The 22,595-nt window shown below is 47.6% G+C and overlaps 1 pseudogene; it reads left to right on the top strand.

The window, feature by feature from the left end:
• Nucleotides 1-1,257: 1,257 nt before the first annotated feature.
• Nucleotides 1,258-13,176, top strand: LOC127299137 (F-box/FBD/LRR-repeat protein At3g52680-like; annotated as a pseudogene).
• The last annotated feature ends 9,419 nt before the right edge of the window (nucleotides 13,177-22,595 follow it).

Below are 22,595 nucleotides of genomic sequence, written 5' to 3'. Positions count from 1 at the left end.
GTTCCGAAGCTGGGTAAACCGTGTACTACCGTCCCAATGGCTCTCCGCCCTATGACCCCTACTTCTTCCCCCCTTCATGAGGATCTCTCCTCCGAGGTACCGTCGATTAGGCAATGACAGCACCTCTCCCCGAGAGCCATGGCCGTCGCCGGAGAAGACGCCCATCGCAGCTTGGACGCCCGCTCGCAGAACCGGCGGTGGCGGGTCGCAACAACGGCGTCGCGACTAGAAGCAAGGGCCACAGCGGGTTGCAGCAAAGGCCGCGGCGGGTCGCGGCAACGGCCACGACGGCTGGAAGCAGCGGCCGCCACGGGGTTGCAGCAAAGGTGGCGGCGGCTGGAAGCAACGGCCGCGGTGGGTTGCAGCGGCAGTTCGCGGCAACATCTGCCTCGGGTCGTAGCAAGTGTCGCCGCCTAAAGTAGCAACCGTTGCCGCCCGATGTAGCAACCCCCGCCACCGCCTGTAGCAAAGGCCTCCGCCGCTGCCTGTTGCAAACCACCGACGCGCCTATAGAAAATCGCTGAATAGCATCACTGGCAGAGGCGGACATGTATACGGTGGCATGCTCGGTCGTCCATGCCCCGGACCGAGACTAGCGATGCTCAGTCGGCCGCGTCCTCCGTCGGAAGGGAGCAACGCCACCACGCCGGTGGCCATGAAGCTTGCTGGAGAAGGGACAGGCGTGCTGGCCGGCGGCGAGGATGGGGCGCGGGCGGCGGGGAATGTGCTCCGGTTAGCGATGGGGATGGAGCGAGCGCGGCGGGGAAGGCTCAAGGATTGGTTAGTGGTGACAAACGAGGGTGTTTCCTGTGCACTCTATCTCCAGGTTCAATCATTTGCATTTGAGTTAAAACAAAATCCTAGTACTAAAAGCCATAACAAATTATGAATTTCTTTTACAACACGATACATGATATAGATCATGTCACCCGCTATTCAAATTCTGAAATAACAAAAACAACAAAGTTGGCCATGATAGTGTTAGTGGGCTCAAAGCACAGCCCAAGTTGAACAAACAACTGATGAGTCATGTTTCTCCGCCTCTCTGTGTGAAGCTCCGCCACTCTCTCTCGCAGCCCCCTTCCAGTTCCATACCAAACCGCCGCCGGCCACCATCCATACGGACCTCCTCCTCCCTCATCCGCCTCCCTTGCTAGGCTGGCTCCGGCGACTCCTTAAGTCCTAGCATCTCTGTAGCCCCCATTATATTCTTCTCCCCCAACACTTACCGAGGGAAACCCTAGTTTCATGTTCCCCATGGAGATCGAAATGGAGGCGGGTGGTCCTAGTTCGAAGAGGAGGAGATCGGTGTTGCCCGGGGAGGATGGACATGGAGGAGGCGTAGACCGCATCAGCAATCTCCCGGACGCCGTCCTCGGCGAGATCATCTCCCTGCTCCCCACCAAGGATGGCGCCCGCACCAGAATCCTGGCGTTCCGCCCCTCTTAACCTCGAATGTCGCGACCTGGGTCAACTCGCTGGTGTCGTCGTATCACGCATCCTTTCCTCACACCAAGGCCCTGGTCGCCGCTTCTGTATCCCCCATGGATCAATCGCCTACCAATCAGCTACAACCATGGACGCCTGGCTCCGGTCCCCCGCTCTGGATAACCTACAGGAGCTCCATCTATGGTACGGCCCACACCGTCCGTTGCCAGCATCCACCCTCCGCTTCTCCAACACCCTCCGTGTATTCACCATCCGAGGATGCGACCTCTCCAACAGCACCGTCCAAGCACTTCACTTCCCCCTGCTTAAGCAGCTAGGAGTTGCACATGTCACCGTCTCGGAGTGCTCACTGCACAGCTTGATTGCCTCTTGCCCAATTCTGGAGTGCTTGTTCATTAAGTGCTCCCTTGGATTCAGTTCCATCCGGATCAACTCCCCTAGTATTAAAAGAATTGCTATCTATCGCTGCGGGACTGCTGATGAATTTGGATTTCATGCCATCGGTCAGATTGATTTAAAGGAACTCATAATTGAGAATGCCCCTTGCCTTGAAACATTGCTTGATCTCTGCAACCTATGTCTGCATGTATCGGTGGTTTCCGCGCCCAAACTGGAGACACTAGGCTTCCTTTCTAGGCAGCTGAGTGACGGCATGGACATCTCCACCCGACTAGTGTTTGGCTCCACAGTTATTCAGGTAACTGTGTTCGTAATCATAGTTATTGCTTTCATGAGGCTTATAACATGCTTTTGTGTGTGCTTGGAGAAATTACATATCTGCCGCACATGTCTATGGCCTAATATTGTCTGTCATCCATGAGAGGTTTGGCAGAGGTGGAAGAACTCACACGGACACAGAGTAACACACAGAGCTCTTTTCTGCACACGCACTTGTGCCTTTTCTCTCTTATTCTCTTATCTGAAACAGCCTGATTACAAGGCTTAAATAGCCAGACCAACACAACTTAGCAGCACATGCACGCCCGCATTTTGCATGCGACAAGCCACTAGCTAACTAACTGATCCACTAATATCTCCACTACTAGCACTAGCACGCATAGCTTGAGTCACTCCCACGTCTTTGGAGATCAGCTCGCATGCCGCAACTGAATATGCCCGCTTCTTCCTCCCGTAAGACTTGGCCGCTTGGACTCTACGCAGCTGCTGCTTCATGCCGTTCATCTATCCATGCACACAGCAGACTATCATTAATGCAATGGCACATACACATATTAGTGCCACTACAAACCTATGCACGGTGGGGTGAATAGCCCAGATGCGACATCGTTGAGCTGAATTGGAAGCACAGCGACGTTTTTCATAAGAATAGCTCACATGCGACGTCTCGGCGCGTGGAAATAGCCATGGTCAGAAAACGGTCGTTTAAGTCTTAACCTTGTCTTAACAAATACAGTGGGACCCAATGTTCTCTTAGATAGTGGGACCCAGTCAGGTGCCAAGTCAAACCCATTTTAGACGACGCACCGCGTTCTGTTTTTTTCCGACGGCGGCGGCGGCGGAGCTTTCAGGTGGTGGCGGTGAAGCTTTCCAGTGGCGGCGGTGCATCGGGCGGAGATTTGGCAGTGCGAATGCGGTGAGCCATTTTGCAGGCCTAGTCTTGTTCCTCGCCGTCTTAATTTGAGGGATCTGCCCGCTGATTTCCGCCGATTTGAAACAGGGGATCGTTGCGTGTGGGCTGAAAGAAGAAGATGGAGCGAGAAGAGGCAGATTTAGATCGGTAATGCCCTTCTCTTTAGCTCATTTCGACTTTTGATATCAATTTGGGGCTCGATGATGGGGGTGTGCAGCTCATGGTTCCCGCAGCTCACTGTGTACTGTCCGATTGACAAACAGGGGGCGCAGTCGGCGCACGTTCGAAATTACAGTGCAATTGTTTCCTTCGAAGGCCATTCTAGGTGATGGTAGCGTCAGAAACATCGACAAAGATACATTTGTAAAATTTGAGGTTGAATTTTCAGAGATGGATGCTCAAGAACTACAGTCAATGGAGGAGAAGGCAGTGAAGAATTGGGTGGAGAAAATAGGGGAGAGTGTAGTTTGGGGTCAGAGCAAGAATTGTCCTTTAAGGTTCGACGATTGGAAGGGCGAGTATGTTAGAATTGAAGATGGAGATGATTTGGTTACTGAAATTGATCGGAGAGATGGTTGGACTAGCAAACATGCAACCTTTTATGCAGAAATTGTTGATCGCAAATCTGATTCCAAAGTTGGATATGTGGCCTCCAAGTTGGCTGCACAAATTGCAGATGATGAATGGGCTTCACAAAGGCAGATTATGCCCATAGTTACTGAAGTGTCGGTTATATTCGAGATCTGATGCAGCTGCACAAGAGGTGTGTCATGGTGCTGCAAATGTAGTTACGATTGATTGGAATGCGGTAGAGCTAGAGGAGCGCATCGATTTAGTCATTGCACCAATGAGTGACATTGAGATGGCAAGAATGTATGGCATTCTGTAGATGACAAAGATAAGGAGAAAGACAAGGATGAATCTGAGATGCCTGCTAATGCTAACGGAACTGGGCTGGGTCAATGCATGAAGATGTTGATCCCGAGTTAATGCAAGATGCAGCAGATGAAGTAGATGATGCACATGCCGATGAACTGGTGAATTTGTATGATAAAGAAAACCACTGTAATTGAAGTTGGGAAATTGTTCCCAAATATGGATGAGTTTAGAATGTGTTTTAAGACTTATGCGGTCAAAGCTGAGTTTGATGCCAAGACTCTTTGGACTGTGAGAAGCAAGTTTTATGCAAGGTGCAAAGGTTTTGATGGGAGTGCCAATCCTTGCAAGTGGTACATATCTGCTAGACGCCAACTGATGGTACTACCATTAGGGTAAATCAAATACCACATGAACATACTTGTATTACCTGTTCACAGAGTATCAAGCATGACATCTCAACTTTGGGTTACTGAAAAAATTACTCCTATTTTAGCCAAGACACCTAACACTACCGCAAAGAAACTTAAAGTTGACTTGGAAAAGCAGTACCCCATTGTCTTTGAAATATACCACGGTGTGGAAGGCAAAACAAAGGGCGATGAAATCATTATATGGTGATTGGGCAAATACATTTAGGATGCTGTTCAATTTTAAAGCTGAGGTGGAAAAGAGGTCACCTGGTAGTGTGGTGGAGATAGATACAGAGGTATCAGAGGATGGCAAGGTATATTTCTCCAAGTTTTTTATGTGTTTTAAGCCTTGCATTGATGGATTCAAAGCGGGTGCCGTCCATATTTGAGCATTGACTCATCTTTTTTGACTGGAAAGTGGAATGGCCAATTGGCGGCATGCAATGCACTAGATGGACACAACTGGATGTTCCCTGTTGCTATTGGTTTGTTTCGATCAGTCGGAGGCATCATGGACATGGTTCATGATGCGGTTGAAGAGATGCATTGGTCAGTTTCACCCTTGGCCATTCATACGGATGCATGTAAAGGATTGGAAAATGCGGTGAACAATGTTTTCCCCATGCTTGAGAAGAGGGAGTGCTTCGGCCATTTGTGGATGAATTTGATAAAAAAGTTCGGAGGAGATGAATTTGGGCGTATGTGGCCAGCGGCAAGAGCTTACACCAAATGAGACACATTCATATCACCTTGGTAAGATAATGACAAAGATGCCCTGAGTTTGCTACATGGCTGAACACCTATCATTCTCTTCTATGGTATAGGGCAGATTTCAATACTGCCATCAAATGTGATCATATAAACAACAATTTGGCTGAAAGTTTCAACAACAGGGTGAAGGAGTTGAAAGACTTGCCTGTGCATGACTTGGTTGACCAAATCAGGCTGTTGATGATGCGTCTGTGGGAATTAAGAAGCAGAATTGGTGCTCTACTTCAAGGTGATAAGCTTCTGCGGTGGTACAACAGGTGGTCAACAGGAGCAGGAAGCTTTCACATTTGTCAGTTGATAAAGCTTCATTGTGGGGAGCTGAAGTCAGAGATACCAAGAGTACAAAAAGGCATGTTGTGGACATTGAGTTGAAAGAATGCACTTGTCAAGAGTGGCAACACACCGGGAAGCCATGTGAGCATGCCATACTTTTTTTGGCCTCAAAACCCAGGTTAAACATGCACCCATATTTGCATGAATATTACTCAGTAGCAAAATTAAGGGCAGCATATGCAACTACAATTACAGCTTTGTGAGACCGATCTCAATGGCCGGAAGTGGATATTCAATTTTCCATGTGTCCTCCCATCACAAAAATAAAGGCGAGCAGGCCAAAACAGTAGATTCAAAGCATGGTTTGAGAAAGGTGGGAGTAGCAAAAAGGGGAAAAAAGATAAAGCTGATAAACCTAAAAGGTCCCAAAAAGGCAACAAAAATAGATGCAAACTGTGTGAGGAACTTGGGCATAGAATTGGTTCCCCCAAATGTCGTTACACTCCGGAAAGGCCTAAGTATGTTAAATTTTATATTTTTGACATGCTTGTTATTGCTGTTTGTTTTAGTTACTAATCATATGACATGCTGCTCTGTTTTTCAGAAGGAAGCGTGGAGAAAAAGGCCCACCTATTGTTGTTGATGAATGCTGGCCAACAAAAAAACCCAGAGTCAAAGGCTGTAGGAAGAAGAGAAATGTTCAGATCTTGGTAAGTGGTAATCAGGTGCAATGCGAAGCTCAATTGTATCTTGAGTTGCCCCTGAACAAGTTGAACAGGTTTTGGTTCGATCTGAACCTCATTTGGATGTTGAGTTGCCACCTGAACAAGTTGAACAGGTTTTGGTTCAGTCTGAAGCTCATTTGGATGTTGATTTGCCACCTGAACAAGTTGAAGAGGTTTTGGTTGAGTCTGAACCTCATTTGGATGTTGATTTGCCACCTGAACAACTTCAAGAAGATTTGGTTGAGTCTGAAGCTCATTTGGATATAGACTTGCCACTTATTTGTTTGGTTAAGTCTGAAATTGAAGGCCGAAAGGTTGTGCTTGGGGGGCCAATTAGTTGTGGTAAGAAAACCAAGAGCATCAACCAATTATATGATGTGGAACCAAGCAGTTCAAAGAAGGTGAGCAAATCAAGCGACAAGAGGAGGCGAAAGAAATAGAGTTGTAATAATAACTTTGGATGTGATAATTGATGTTTGGTGAACTTTGATGTAATAATAAATTTGTTGTAGTTTATTGCTAAGGAAACTTCTGTGATGTCTATTTGAATTAGATCCGGATTCAAATTTGAATTTGAATTGACATTCCAATTTGAATTTGAAAACATATTTTCGAGTTGATTGGTTTGTTCTGTGATGTTTCAATGCTTTATGTAGTACTATGCACGTTAGTTCATCAATCCTAGACCATTTGTGAACCACAACTCATCGTCACCGAAAATGTGGTAGGAAAGGGCTCAAAAGCTAGGTAAACGACCCCATTTCTAAGCATCTTTTTTCGACCTTGCTCAAATCATCCAAATAATTTTCCTTAGCATTTATTCTACTTATATAGTACCACTACGAAGTCTCACTTTTTTTGACTTCATTTTCATATTATTTAATTATTTTTGAAAATAAATGCTTTAATACAAAATAATGAAAAAAAACAACTTTAAAACATGATATTTGAAAACTAACTTCAGATCCTTCTTAGTCACTCTTAAATGAAGCTAGGGTGAGGTTTTTTGATTTTTTGCATTTTCAAAACCCCAAACCCTCAACTCTCTCTTTGAACTCTCTACGCAACCTCAGTGAGGTTGTTCATTTTGTGAAGGTTTTTTTGTAAAAATTGTCGTACATCATGTTTATGAATTTTCCTCGTAACTAGGTCACATGGCATGACTATGTGCGAAGGTTTCATATTTTTTTGATTTTTTTGAAACGAGATATACACGGTCAAAGTTGGTGAAAACCCGTTGGCGAGGCCAAAACCCCTCAAAACCCCAAACGTTGACCGGGCTAACCCTAACGACCTTTTAGTCCGTCGATCTAACCCTACCGATGTACTCCGTCCGTTGGATCTGTTATTCTAGAAGCGACGCGGCGGCGATGGGCGATCCGTGGGAGGCCGGATAAGCATCTGAACCGTCGATGTAGACGCCAACGTCGAACCCCGTCCGTGCGATTGTGTCTTCTAGAAGGATTCCGTGGGCGATCCATGTGAGGCATCGTTACGCAATCTGATTCGGCGGCGTTTATTTTCCGTGGGCGATCCAGAGCGGATAATAGAGGTCACCGTTTTGTCCATTGGGCCAAGGTTGCCGTGTAGTAATGGGCACTGCCAAAGCACTGTCTGCATGCGCCATGCACGAGACACCGAGCGTGCAGCAGCGTGCGAGCTCAGCAGCCCTCGACCAGGTCGCCCGTGGCCACTTTTGACATGCATGCCTCATGCAGCCGTCGCAGCCTAACCATTTTCTCTACACTCAACGTCGCAGCATAGCTATTGATGACAACGTCGCAGCAGAGCAGCGATTTCAGCCTTGCTTTTGTCCTTACCATTTATTTGATTAATACAAGATACCAACGGTAACATCCTTCATACAAGATACCAATGGTCACGGGCGATTTCAGCCCTGCTTTTGTCCTTACTATTTGTATTGCACTAACCATGTCATTTGTATCAAGTTTCAGTAATTATATCACAAACAAATATCAAGTTTTCTTTGAAATGTAATTTGTGCACTAACCATTTCATTTGTGCATTTTTCTTTAAAATCAAATTTGGTAGCATCATTTCAATTTTCTTTGAAATGTAATTTGTGCACTAACCATTTCATTTGTGCATTTTTCTTTAAAATCAAATTTGGTAGCATCATTTCAATTTTCTTTGAAATGTAATTTGTGCACTAACCATTTCATTTGTGCATTTTTCTTTAAAATCAAATTTGGTAGCATCATTTCAATTTTCTTTGAAATGTAATTTGTGCACTAACCATTTCATTTGTGCATTTTTCTTTAAAATCAAATTTAGTAGCATCATTTCAATTTTCTTTGAAATGTAATTTGTGCACTAACCATTTCATTTGTGCATTTCCTTTAAAATCAAATTAGGTAGCATCATTTCAAGTGCAATGTAAACACACCTTTTTTTGACACGTAAACACACCTTTTTTTTGACACGTAGACACACCTTTTTTGACACGTAAACACCCCTTTTTCACACGTAAACACCCACTTCCTCTTCCTCTTCTCTCTCACACGCTCCGATCCACCCACTTCCTCTTCCTCTTCCTCTTCTCACGCTATATTAAGGGCACCCCTCTTCCTCTTCTTTCACACACCCCAGCGCACCACTCCTCCTTCCCTTCTCTCAGATCTACCACGGGTTCTACCACCATGGCGTACAGCCGCCCAACCTACCGTCTCCCTCAGATCTACCCAGAGCGTGAGTACCCGGCGGGAGTGATCGTCGAGGACCAGCTCCGCGTGTGGGCTTGGTCGAGATGGAGGACCCGACATGAACTTGCGGAGTTCTTCCTCTCTGCAGGCTACCGCCACCTCAACCGTCCTCGCCGCGCGCCGCCCATGTTCGTGCTCGAACCCTACGTAGCCTTCGAGATCGGCATTACCGTGCGCTTCACCAACCCCCACGATGCTTACTTACTCCTTGGGAAGGTGTTTTGGTGTGGATGCGAGTTTATCGCATTCACAGCATACAACATCTTCACCGACTTCTACGCGATCTTCCCATCTCCGGGGAACATGCACTCACTCCCCTACAACTTCCACTACCAGCCTGCCGCCAGGAGGAGGAGGAGTGAGCCGGGATGACCCAAGGAGTAGCCAAGTGGAGAAGGAGCCAAGTCAGTCAATGCAAGGAGGAGCCAAGTCGTCGTGTCTTTTTTTACTAGTTTTTATTATCTATTTCTATTTCGTTTGTACCGTGTGATGGACGTTGCTTTGCTTGGGCATATATGCCCCACTTTATTATCTACTTGATGTATCGTATGATTATCCATGCCATCTTTTAATCCATGTTTTAATCCATCTTTTTAATCCATGTTTTTATCCATGTTGTAATCGTGTGAGGGAGTCTCAAATAACATAAGTGCAATAATCTTTGGGCTAGCCAAACAAGAAAAAATATAGAGTCCAAACTAAGTGCAATAATCTAAAAAGGAGTGAAATGAGAAACAAAATTGGGCCTGGCCCGTGCCAGTCACGTTACTTTGGACCGTATGCATTTTTTTACCGCGTGTCATCGTTCGGCCTGGCTACGCTCTTTTTGGGCCTGGCCTTTCCATAAAAAATTGGGCCTGGCCCGTACCAGCCTAGTTAGGTTTGCAAAATTCATTTCAAACCCTCAAATTTTCACACAAAGCTTTGCTCCTCGACTTTGAGCTAAACCCACTCTTGGGCAGTGGATACATTTTGATTTTGAGGTTTTTCTTTTTTGCATCTTGATTAAAGGCGATTTGATAGCTTTTGCTAAAATGGATAAATTGGGCTACATAGTTAGAACGACAAAAAAAACAAAATAGGGAGAAATTACGATTACAATGCCAATATGATTACAATGGATGGAGTTTATCAATCTAATATTGACTGCGTTATCTAACGACTAATGATCAAGAGATAAACAAAACAGAGACAAATTGCACAAAAATAAAATAGCCCGGCGATCAAATTGTTCTGCTTCTTTAGATCGACAAGTTTCTTTAGCTGCTTCTTGATCTGCTTCAACTCCTGCAACTCGGCTGCCCGCACTTCTGCCCCATTCCCAACATTGGCCGATGCAGATTGCTCCACCGCCGACAGTAAGGTGACCCGCGGGGATGCGCCTTCCTTTCCAATCCTCTTGATGTACTCATCCAACCACTCGAAATGGTTGCAACTCGGCAATTCCTGAAACCAATTGCCGAAACATGAACCCTAATTCCCAAATCGAAACATGAACCCTAATTCCCAAATTAGTTCCCAAAATCACAAATCGGTAGAAAAAACAGAAATTGGACAAAACTACAGGAAATTTGGAAGCGGGATTACTCAGATCTCACCTTCCCCAGCTCTGGCTTGCCCTCGCATTTCACATACTCGCGTCCAAGATTGCCATGCTTGTCGCTCATTGTGACACGCCGTGATAGGAGCGCGGTACGGGGGCAATCTGGGCACCTAGTCATCTCCACTGGACCGTATTGCGGCCATCGGGAGTGGGAGGCGGAGGTGGAGCTCGACATCGACCGCTCGCCTTGCCGCGCCGCCGGAGAAGAAGGGGGGAGCGAAGCTCTAACGGTCGGAATGTCGCTGGGATGGATCTGCGCTGCGCCGGCTCTGTTTTGTGCTGCGAGTTGTGGGTCCCACGTCATGACGTGGATATGTGGCGGGTCCGGCCCTGCAGGTGGACACGCCGTAGCTGAGCTGGATAAGTTGTGGACCCCACATCCTAATTTAACTGCTAACGATGATCCAAGCCGAGTGTCGCACTGCAGCTATTTGGACAGGCAACGAGTGTCGCATGCTAGCTATTCTTGTGAAAAACGTCGCTGTGCTTCCAATTCAACTCAACGATGTCGCATCTGGGCTATTCACCCATGCACGGTGCCATGCGACACACACAACTTGGCATGGCTCAACCTGCCGTGCACTCACACTCTAGTCTACTATGCATGTACGACTCAAAGCAAACTGAAATAAACATGAGACTAAGCCTATACAACAAGGTTAACTCCAACAATCACTCCCTTAACCTTGTTGTCTTTTATTTTGGAACTCCATGAGGACCTTCAGAGGAGCGCTGGATGCTCGTCGAGGTCGGCGACGGCAAGATGCGCCCGCTCCTTCCTTGGCTCGGTGCAGTCCCGCGAGAAATGCCCATAGTCTTGGCAGTTGTAGCAGCGCACCTTGCGGATGTCGAAGGTGTTCTTCTTCTTGCCGCCGTTGCCGGTGCCATTGCGGTCGCGGGCACGCCACTCCTGCTCCGTGAGGAGGAGCTGGCTGTCACTCCGTTCGCCGCCAGCCTGGGCGCGCCGCCGTGAACGTTCCTCGAACGCCTTGAGCCTGCCCAGCGCCTCCTCGAACGCCATCGTCTCCGGGTCGCAGAACTGCTCGATCCCGGCCACCGCAGGGTACAAGCGCTCGGGCACGGTGTCGAGGAGCTTCTTCACCATGGCGGCGTCGTCGAGCGTCGATCCAAGGCTCGCGTACCTTGCCGCCATGCCGCTGATCTTGCCGGCGTAGTCGTCGAGCAGCTCCCCCTCCGCCATGTACAGCTTGTCGAACTCACCACGGAAAGTGGAGAGCCGCGCCGCCTTGACGCGATCAGCGCCGACGAACCTCATCTTGAGGCTGTCCCACACCTCCTTCGCCGTCTTCTTCGCGGACACCTGCATGAGGATGTCCTCCGACAGCGCGCCGAGGAGCTGCGCCCTTGCCGCCTTGTTCTTGTTCACGTCCACCGCCGCGCCATCCGCAGGGGACACCGCCTCCCAAACGCCCGCAGCGTCCAGGTTCGCCTCCACCTTGATAGCCCAGACGGTGTAGTTCGTCGACGTGAGCATCGGCATTGGCAGCGACAACGAGCTCCCCCCGGCACCGTACGGGACAAGCGCCATCCGGCTCTGATACCAAGTGAGAGGTTTGGCAGAGGTGGAAGAACTCACACGGACACAGAGTAACACACAGAGCTCTTTTCTGCACATGCACTTGTGCCTTTTCTCTCTTATTCTCTTATCTGAAACAACCTGATTACAAGGCTTAAATAGCCAGACCAACACAACTTAGCAGCACATGCACGCCCGCATTTTGCATGCGACAAGCCACTAGCTAACTAACTGATCCACTAATATCTCCACTACTAGCACTAGCACGCATAGCTTGAGTCACTCCCACGTCTTTGGAGATCAGCTCGCATGCCGCAACTGAATATGCCCGCTTCTTCCTCCCGTAAGACTTGGCCGCTTGGACTCTACGCAGCTGCTGCTTCATGCCGTTCATCTATCCATGCACACAGCAGACTATCATTAATGCAATGGCACATACACATATTAGTGCCACTACAAACCTATGCACGGTGCCATGCGACACACACAACTTGGCATGGCTCAACCTGCCGTGCACTCACACTCTAGTCTACTATGCATGTACGACTCAAAGCAAACTGAAATAAACATGAGACTAAGCCTATACAACAAGGTTAACTCCAACAATCCATGTGTGATAAAGGGATTGCACGTTCATGGCCTGGCAATGGTGGTGCGCAATGTCAAGATTTTAGCCCTCCGTATGGAGCCTCTTAGTTTGGATGTACTTATTGAGTTGATGAGATGCTTTCCGTGCTTGGAGAAGCTGTACATTCAGGTGACGCTCCATCACTGGTACTCATTTTGATCTACTCAATGTTGAACTTGTTAATTTTATACTTGTCTGTGTTCTTTACAGCGTTGGTCAACAAGGGAAAATAATTTGTGGCGTCGTAAACACCGGGAGCTTATCAAATGTTTTGATATTCGTCTAAAGACAATAGTGATATCAACTTACGTTGGCCTCTGGTCTGAAGTTAACTTCGCCACATTCTTTGTACTCAACGCTAAATTACTGGAGTTAATGGTATTTGAGGTTAACTGTACCGACGAGGAGTTCATTTCAAAAGAACAGAAGAAACTTCAGTTGGATAACAGGGCTTCGAGAGGTGCCCAGTTTCAGTTTACAACTGATAGATGTCTGCGTGGCCGTTTAGATATCGACCATGTCCGCGATTTGGACTTAGCTGATCCTGTCATACGCAGATGTTAAACTGCGTTTGCTCTTCTGAAGTACTGTTCTTGCCTATCTCATTTTGTGTTTTGTACAAATTATGACTAACTCTTGTATATCTAAATTGCAATCTTTCTTAAGCTTATATTAGCTGATAGCCATTTACGGGTGGATAGTTAATTTGCGGGTGAACTTATCTGTGTGGATAGTTAATTTACTGATATACTGCAACAGCAATAGTGTATGCGGCAAAGCGCCATACACAATCTGAGTGAGAACCCGAGGAATAACCAACATTGGTAGTTGCAGACCTGCAGTCGAAGATGATAAATCATACAGTGGATGTTTCTCGATTCCTGGCTTGATGCTTCAACATATCAATGGCAAGTGTAAACTAGCTCTGATGCAGCCCCACCCAAGGTCGACACTACATCAAGACCGACAAGCCCTCCTCGTGGTCCAATGACACGAGCTCGAGCCCAAGCACTACGCCAAGAGGTGAATTCGCTCCTCTCTACCTATGACTTTGACACCCCCTTGGATGGCTTGCTACTTCATGCGAATACCCTATGTTCAATCAGGTACATCGACCAAGACACAAGCCATGGAGACCAAGACGTTGGAGAGAGAGCTGGAAACGATGAAGATGGAGCTACAGCGCCCAGGCCGGAACTTCCGCCCCCCAGGACCGGAACTTCCGGCCAGATTCCTCCAAGATGCCCCCAAGATGCCCTCCAGCGCGCAGGAAAAAGCATCGGACCGGAACTTCCGCCCCGAGGGACCGGAACTTCCGCCCGGTCGGAACTTCCGCCCAAGTTCCGCCCAAGTTCCGAAAGTCCGTCAAATCGCCCCTGGATGTTACTGCAAGGAAACGGGCTAATTTCGGAACTTGGCCGGAACTTGGCCGGAACTTCCGGCCCGGCCGGAACTTCCGGCCCCCAGGACCGGAACTTCCGCCCAAGATGACCGGAACTTCCGCCACCGCGAACTTCAGCACAACAGCACTTTTCAGCATGTAACTTAACTCTTCGCCCCCTACCTATAAATAGCCTAGTTGGCTCAGATCTGAGATTAGACTTGATTTGAAAGAAAACCTGAGCTTAGCTCACCCTTGTGGGAACCTTACCTAGATCTATGATCTTGTATCCCCACCCGGGCTCCTTATCAACTCGTGAAGATCTCTTTGGCGACTTCTACCGTTTGTTTGATCTTTTGCTTGCACTTCTACCTTATTTGGTCTTTTGCTAGCACTTCTATCAAACCTTCCGGTCTTTTCGTCCTTCTAGATCTCCCGAGCTTTGATTTGTCGATCTCTTTGCGGGACTTCTACCGGAAGGTCTTTTCCTGCAATCTCTATCGAGTTGGTGTTTCGAGCCAACGAGGGAAAACTCGAATTGTGTGCGTGTGTGTGTTGTATCCCCGCGTTTCCCCCACGTGTTCATCGCGTCCATCCACCTACCCCCACGTATCCCTTCAAATCCGTGAAGATCGGGCACATCCCTGGGCTTAGCCCTTATCATATGGTATCAAGAGCTCCTTGGTTGCCACGGATTTGACCCCCACACCCACCAATTCCACCAATTTCGCCCAAAAAATTTTCCAAAATTTTTTCCCAAAAAATAGCCCCAAATTGGCCTTGGTTGGATCTCGCGATTTGTTGAGTTTTTGGTGGTTTTAGTCCAATAGAAACTTGCCTTTGGTGTTGATCTGCAATTCCCCCACCTTGCCACAGCTTCTAGTGCCAAATTTTCCACGAATTCGAAGATTTTCGGCCCGGATTTCCGCCCAAATCGAAGAACAGCACGCAGATCTGATTGCGACCGGAAGTTCCGCCCGGCCGAACCGGAAGTTCCGCCCGGGACCGGAAGTTCCGCCCCTCAGGACCGGAAGTTCCGCCTGGCCGAATTTTTGACAGCATTCTTCGTTTTTCGTTTTGGCACTAACCCCTTGTGTTTGGACTTCGTTGTGTGTGCCATTTCAGCTACCACAAGCTTCCGCAACATCAACAACGACGACGGCACCCCGAGGATCCAAGCGGTTCATTTGACACCTTCCACCATAGCAAGTTCAACATCGTCGGCCACCATCATCAAGTGGTATAACTTGCCCCCTAACTTGTAGCCCTAGCTTCCTTTGCGTACCATTCCTATCGAGAGTGGCTTTCTAGTGTTGTGAAGCATTGCGCAAGCGTCCCGACCGTGAGGGTGTGCGTGTGTTGAGCAAAGCTACGAAGCAAGCTCGTTGTGAAAAGATAGGCAAAAGAAGTGTGACATACTTACATAGATAGTGAGAAAAAGAAAGCTTCTAAGCATACAAAAAAAGGAGAAAAAGAAAAAGAAAAAGAGTGTGAGTGACACCTATACACAAAAGAGTCCAAAGCTTATAAGCAAAAGAGAGAAAAGAGAAGAGAGGCGTCTTGCGCAAATCTTGTTGCTTCTCAATTTTGCAACCAAGCCACGGTCTCTCTTGCGTTAGCGTGACACCGAGCTAGTAGTCTTCGTTAGGACCAATTTTGTTCGTGCTCATTTTCCGTCGCGCTAACCCCATTTTTTCCCACGTGTGTGTTCCACCTTGTGTATGCCTTTTGTGATCACCGCCTTTGACTTGTGACCTTTGGATTTTACCCACTTTTGACAATAGACTCTTCGTTTGGTTCTTCCATTTGGCTTTCCACATCCATACCTAACACCATATAGAGTTTTGTTTTGTGTGTGTGCATACATATCGGTTGTTCCTCGACTTGAAACACCTTTTCGATTTTGGTTTGCAAGTTTTGACACTTTTGGTAGTCTTTCCTAACCACCCACCACATAGTTCTTGTTTTAGTTGTAACCATGTCTAGTGGAGAAGGGAACCAACTACCGATGACGCGGCACCAACATTGGATAGCTACTCAAGCCGTCCACGCCAAGCTCAATCAATTTGAAGCCATGCTCAAGGATACCAATGTCCGCTATGAAGAAAGAGCTCAAGTGCAAAGGATTGACCTCAACAATCAAGTTCAAGAACTCAATGAGAAGATTGAAACTCAAGGCAATGAGTTGAAGGCAACACTCGCCATACAAGGTCAAGAAACAAGAGAAATGAAGACGGCGTTGGACAACATCCTCCATACACTCAACCGTCAAGAAGATAGAAGACACCATTCAAGGTCTTCACGCTCTCATAGCTCAAGGTCACGAGCTCCTACATCGTTGCATCATGATTCCAATCAAGATCCACGCCACCATAATGTGGATGCTCAAGTGCTTCAACAACAAGCTCAAGAAGCGGAGCAAGCACGACTTCGACTTGTCCAAGAACGTCTACGCCTTGAAGAAGAACGCCTTCAACAAGAACACCTCCATGCTCAATTCCAAGAGGAACAACAACGTCTTCGTCATGATCAAGATCTCCTTCATGCACGTGAGCAAGAAAGGCTCCGCCAAGAGCAAGAGGCACGTCATCATCAAGGGCAACCTCGCCCATCTCAAGTGGCCAATGCTCAAAGGCACCACCATAATGCCGAACAAGAAGTGAACCAAGACCGCCGCATCATCAATGTTGATCAACCTCCTCGTGATAGGGCACCACGCCGTCAAGGTCAAGACAACCGTCGTCATCATGATGATCGCCCTCATGGTAGAAGACCACCTCATCAAGCACGAGATGTTGAGATGGAGGAAGACTCAAATCATCACCAAGCATCAAGTGAAGAAAGTGTGAGGCCTCATCAACGCAACAACAATGATGATCAAGATGAAGGTCATGGAAGACCACCTCCTCCTCAACAACAAAGAAACAACAATGAAGATGCTCAAGGTCCACAACCTCAACCTCAACAACGTCAAGCTCATGGTCAAGAAAGACCACCTCCTAGACGCAATGACCGCAATGAGGAAGAAATCTTTGGGAAGCTAAAATTCACCATGCCCAAGTTCCAAGGAGAGGAAGATCCCGACGCATACTTGTCTTGGGTCCTCAAGGTTGATAAGATATTCCGCATCCACAACTTCTCCGAAGCAAAGAAAGTTGCCATGGCATCACGTGAGTTTGAAGGATATGCAAATGTTTGGTGGGAAGAGGTAAACAAGAAGCGTGAGAAGGAAGACTTAGCACCCATTGACACATGGGAAGAGATGCAAGAAGTCATGCACACCCGCTTTGTACCAACTCACCACAAGCGCGACCTCTTCAACAAGCTCACTCAACTCAAGCAAAGCTACAAGTCCGTTGAGGAATATTACAAGGAGATGCACATGACCATGATGAGTGCAAATGTGGATGAGCGAGAAGAGCAAACTATGGCAAGATTCTTGAATGGCTTGAACATCCCCGTCAAGAGAATAGTGGAATTCTTGCCTTACAAAAACATGGTTGAGTTACTCCACCAAGCAACAAGGGCCGAGCGCCAAGTGCGAGAAGACCTAGCAAGTGCAAAGACAAAGACCTTCTTCACCGCAAGAAATGCAATGAATGCCTCCTCAAGCACCAAGAACACAAGTACACTTGCCTCCAAGGATCCTCCAAAGCAAGCAAGAAGTGCCATCAAGACAACAAGCTTCAAGCCGGAGCAATCAACCATGTCCTCCAAAGCTTCCACCGGATCTAGTAACATCACTTGCTTCAAGTGTGGTGCTCAAGGACATAAATCCTTTGAATGCAAGAACACAAGAGTTATGATCACTCGAGATGATGGAGATGTGGAGTACTTGAGTGAAGGTGAATATGAAGCCTTGGTACAAGCCGCAACCTCTCATGAAGAAGATGACTTGGAAGACCAAGAGCAAGTCCTATGTGTGCATGATGCAAGCCCTTCTCTTGTGGTGACCAAAGTGTTGACAACCCATGCACTTCCAAATGAAGACCAAAGGTGCAATATCTTCCAAACAAGAGCCGGAATCAATGGCAAGTCAATAAAGGTTATCATCGATGGAGGGAGTTGCCACAATCTTGCAAGCACCGAACTATGCACCAAGCTCAACCTCCCGCTCCGGAAACACCCCATCCCTACCATGTGCAATGGCTAAGCGACAATGGAAATGTGAAGATCCAACACACCGTCACGATATCCTTCAAGATTGGCGCTTATGAAGACACCATTGATTGTGACGTCGTGCCTATGACGGTGTGCCACATGTTACTTGGTCGCCCTTGGCAATATGACAAGAAAGCCAACCATGATGGCTACACAAATGCCTATAGCTTCAAGGTCAACGACAAGACCTACATCCTACGCCCAATGACTCCTAGCCAAGTAATTGCGGACAATGCAAAGGCTTTAGCGAGGGCTAAGGAAGCCACTATCACTAGTGAGTTGAGAGGTGAGAGAGTGATCCACCAAAAAGAGAGTGAGCGCCACAAACCATATGTGAGTGAGATGAAGAGTGTTCTCCTAGCTACCAAGAGTGAGATGAGAGAAGTGCACCACAACCCATCCACCACCCTACACTACGTGCTCATTTGCAAGGGCCCCTCGGCGGAGACTAACGACTTAACCAACATTCCTTCGTCTTTGTTGTCTCTTTTGAAGGAATTCCAAGACGTCTTCCCCGACGAGCTACCTCATGGACTACCACCGCTTCGGGGCATCGAGCACCGCATCGACCTCATACCCGGCGCTCCCCTTCCAAACCGAGCCGCCTACCGCACCAACCCCGAAGACACAAAGGAGATTCAACGCCAAATACAAGACCTCCTCGCCAAAGGGTACGTTCGAGAAAGCCTTAGCCCTTGCGCCGTTCCCGTGATTCTTGTGCCTAAACCGGATGAGACGCAACGGATGTGTATGGATTGTCGCCCCATCAATGCCATTACCGTCCGTTATCGCCATCCCATTCCGCGTTTAGACGACATGCTTGATGAATTGAGTGGTGCCACCATTTTCTCTAAGATTGATTTGCGTAGTGGCTACCACCAAATTCGCATGGCAATTGGTGATGAATGGAAGACGACATTCAAGACCAAGCTTGGTCTATATGAATGGCTTGTCATGCCATTTGGTCTTTCTAATGCTCCTTCGACTTTCATGCGTCTTATGAATCACATTTTGAGACCACTCATTGGCAAGAGCGTGGTTGTTTACTTTGATGACATTCTCGTCTATAGCAAGAATCTCGAGGACCATGTTCACCATGTGAGAGAAGTCTTATGCATACTACGCCACGAGAAGCTCTATGCCAACCTCCCAAAATGCGCCTTTGCTCAAAACAAATTGGTTTTTCTTGGTTTTGTGGTTTCCGCCAACGGGATTGAAGTTGATGCTTCCAAAGTTGAGGCCATCCACAATTGGCCCACTCCCACAAATGTTGGTCAAGTTCGAAGCTTCCATGGACTCGCCGGATTTTACCGCCGCTTTGTGAAAGATTTTAGCACCATCGCTTGCCCTTTAAACGAGCTTACAAAAAAGAATGTTCCGTTTGTTTGGGGCAAAGCACAACAAAAAGCTTTTGATGAATTGAAAAAGAGACTCACCGAGGCACCACTACTTGTTCTTCCCGATTTTGCTAAAACATTTGAGATAGAATGTGACGCGAGTGGCCTTGGAATCGGTGGTGTCCTCATGCAAAATGGAAAACCCGTGGCATATTATAGTGAGAAGTTGGACGGCGCACGCCTCAACTATCCTATTTATGACAAGGAACTTTACGCTTTGGTTCGTGTTCTTGAAGTTTGGCAACATTATCTTTGGCCAAGAGAGTTCATTATTCACTCCGATCATGAATCTTTGAAGTATTTGAAAAGCCAACACACTTTGAACAAAAGACATGCAAAATGGGTTGAGTTCATTGAGTCCTTTCCATATGTAATCAAATACAAGAAGGGCAAGGACAATGTCGTTGCGGATGCCCTTTCCCGCAAACTCACCCTTTTACTCACTCGTTTGGATTTCCATGTGTTGGGTCTTGATGAAATCAAAGAACAATATGCCTCCGATACTTTCTTTGGCCCAATTTTTGCAAAGTGTTCCATTGAAAAGGGCATCGATGATTTCTATTTGCACCAAGGATTCTTGTTTAAGGGCAACAAACTTTGTGTCCCAATGTCCTCGCTTCGCCTTTTGCTCTTACAAGAATCGCATGGTGGTGGTCTCATGGGTCACTTTGGACGTGACAAGACACTCTCTATGCTCTCCACCCATTACTATTGGCCACGAATGAAGCGTGATGTGGAGCGCCTATGCAACCGTTGCACGACATGTTTACAAGCTAAGTCCACCTCCAACTCTTATGGTCTTTATACACAGTTGCCTATTCCCTATGCTCCTTGGTCCGATATAAGCATGGACTTTGTACTAGGATTACCTCGAACTAAATATGGTCATGATTCAATCTTTGTGGTAGTTGATAGATTCTCAAAAATGGCTCACTTTATACCATGCTCCCGAACGGATGATGCTTCACACATTGCCTCCTTGTTTTTTAGGGAAATTGTGAGACTCCACGGTGTACCAAGAAGCATTGTCTCCGACCGAGATGTCAAGTTCATGAGCTATCTTTGGAAGACACTAATGGCCAAGTTCAACGTCAAGCTTTTGTTCTCATCATCCTCGCACCCCCAAACCGATGGACAAACCGAAGTGGTGAACCGAAGCCTATCCACGCTACTACGAGTCCTTGTCAAGAAGAATTTGAAAGCATGGGAAGATTGCATCCCACATGCGGAGTTTGCCTACAACCGCGCCAAGCACTCTACAACATCGAGAAGCCCATTCATGGTCGTCTATGGGTTTGAACCACCTACGGCGATCGACCTTCTTCCTCTTCCGCTACATGAGCAAGTGAACATAGACATCGACAAGCGAGCACAATACATGAAGAAACTCCATGAAGACACAAGGGCAACGATCGAGCAACAAGTTCTCCGTCAAGCCACAAGACTAAACTTGAAGAAAAAAGCACGGATCTTCAATGAAGGCGACCTAGTGTGGATACACCTTCGCAAGGACCGCTTCCCTCAAGAAAGAAACTCCAAGCTCAAGCCCCGAGGTGATGGTCCATTCAAGGTCCTCAAGCGCATCAACGACAACGCCTACGTCGTCGACATACCAACATCCAAGTACTTGGTGAGCAACACGTTCAATGTGTCCGACCTCTCACCATACCATGGAGATGAGGAGAACATCGAGTCGAGGACGACTCTTTCCCAAGGGGGGGGGAGATGATGCAGCCCCACCCAAGGTCGACACTACATCAAGACCGACAAGCCCTCCTCGTGGTCCAATGACACGAGCTCGAGCCCAAGCACTACGCCAAGAGGTGAATTCGCTCCTCTCTACCTATGACTTTGACACCCCCTTGGATGGCTTGCTACTTCATGCGAATACCCTATGTTCAATCAGGTACATCGACCAAGACACAAGCCATGGAGACCAAGACGTTGGAGAGAGAGCTGGAAACGATGAAGATGGAGCTACAGCGCCCAGGCCGGAACTTCCGCCCCCCAGGACCGGAACTTCCGGCCAGATTCCTCCAAGATGCCCCCAAGATGCCCTCCGGTAGCGAGGAAAAAGCATCGGACCGGAACTTCCGCCCCGAGGGACCGGAACTTCCGCCCGGTCGGAACTTCCGCCCAAGTTCCGCCCAAGTTCCGAAAGTCCGTCAAATCGCCCCTGGATGTTACTGCAAGGAAACGGGCTAATTTCGGAACTTGGCCGGAACTTCCGGCCCGGCCGGAACTTCCGGCCCCCAGGACCGGAACTTCCGCCCAAGATGACCGGAACTTCCGCCACCGCGAACTTCAGCACAACAGCACTTTTCAGCATGTAACTTAACTCTTCACCCCTACCTATAAATAGCCTAGTTGGCTCAGATCTGAGATTAGACTTGATTTGAAAGAAAACCTGAGCTTAGCTCACCCTTGTGGGAACCTTACCTAGATCTATGATCTTGTATCCCCACCCGGGCTCCTTATCAACTCGTGAAGATCTCTTTGGCGACTTCTACCGTTTGTTTGATCTTTTGCTTGCACTTCTACCTTATTTGGTCTTTTGCTAGCACTTCTATCAAACCTTCAGGTCTTTTCGCCCTTCTAGATCTCCCGAGCTTTGATTTGTCGATCTCTTTGCGGGACTTCTACCGGAAGGTCTTTTCCTGCAATCTCTATCGAGTTGGTGTTTCGAGCCAACGAGGGAAAACTCGAATTGTGTGCGTGTGTGTGTTGTATCCCCGCGTTTCCCCCACGTGTTCATCGCGTCCATCCACCTACCCCCACGTATCCCTTCAAATCCGTGAAGATCGGGCACATCCCTGGGCTTAGCCCTTATCAAGCTCTGTAACTTCAGCTAGAGCCTAGCCAATAAGGTTTCAAGTGGTGTTTGGTTTCTGGGATATCAACCATGTTGATTTGGACTTAATTGATCCATTTGTAGTGACCGTGTTGAATTTTTTTTTTGGTTTGGCCCAGCGAGGAGTTATTTCTTGCATATGCATATCTCATTATGTGTTTTGGCTGACCTTGTATGTTTACATGTTCTGTAGTAGGTAAAGTTTGTGTTAACCTA

Source organism: Lolium perenne, chromosome 5 (genome assembly GCF_019359855.2).
Source record: "Lolium perenne isolate Kyuss_39 chromosome 5, Kyuss_2.0, whole genome shotgun sequence".
Lineage (NCBI taxonomy): Eukaryota > Viridiplantae > Streptophyta > Magnoliopsida > Poales > Poaceae > Lolium > Lolium perenne.
The sequence above is the reverse complement of the archived record's forward strand: the minus strand, read 5'-3'. Positions and strand labels throughout refer to the sequence as shown.